An 852-nucleotide genomic window follows, 5' to 3' on the forward strand; every position below is an offset into this window, starting at 1 on the left:
CTTGGTCCGTCGGGCCATGCCTGCACGGTGCTGGCGGTGATGTCTATTACGCAACCTTTTTCTTGTAGACGTTGTTGGGCCTTCAAGTGCAGAGGTTTGTAGGACAGTATCAAATTTTCCTCAAGTGGATGACCTAAGGTTTGTCAATCCATGGGAGGCGTAGGATGAAGGTGGTCTCTCTCAAACAACCCTGCAACCAAATAACAGAGTCTCTTGTGTCCCCAACACACCAAATACAATGGTAAATTGTAAGATGCACTAGTTCGGCGAAGATATGGTGATACAAGTGCAATATGGATGGTAAATATAGGTTTTTGTAATCTGCAAATATAAAAACAGCAAGGTACACTACTAGAAAAAGGGCTATAGATAGGATTGACACTAATGGTGCACCAGGGAAGTAGTGCGCCACTACTATATACTAATGGCGCACCAGTTGGCGGTGCGCCATTAGTATGGAAGACACTAATGGCTCACCACAAAAAAGGTGCGCCACTAGTGATATTTTTTTCATTTTTGCATACGTTCTAATGGCGCATCCTACCGAAGTGCGCCATTACTAGTTCTAACTAGTAATGGCGCACTACCACGCGGTGTGCCATTAGTAAGCTTCCCCCTCACTCCACCTGTTTCCCTCCCGGCCCTTCCTTCCTTCCCACTCGACCTAATTCCCAACCGTACGCCGCCGCCGCCGCCCCCTCCGTCCCCTCCGTCCCCTGCCGCCGCCGCCCCGACCCCCGCTGGAATCCACCCCCGCTGCCGACCCCAACCCCTCCGGCGACCGGCCGCACCCGCCCAGGTACCTCTCCTCCTTCCTCCTTCCTCCCTCTCCACCCTTCCTCCCCATTCCCT

Source organism: Triticum aestivum, chromosome 4B (assembly GCF_018294505.1).
Source record: "Triticum aestivum cultivar Chinese Spring chromosome 4B, IWGSC CS RefSeq v2.1, whole genome shotgun sequence".
In the NCBI taxonomy this organism is placed as follows: Eukaryota; Viridiplantae; Streptophyta; class Magnoliopsida; order Poales; family Poaceae; genus Triticum; species Triticum aestivum.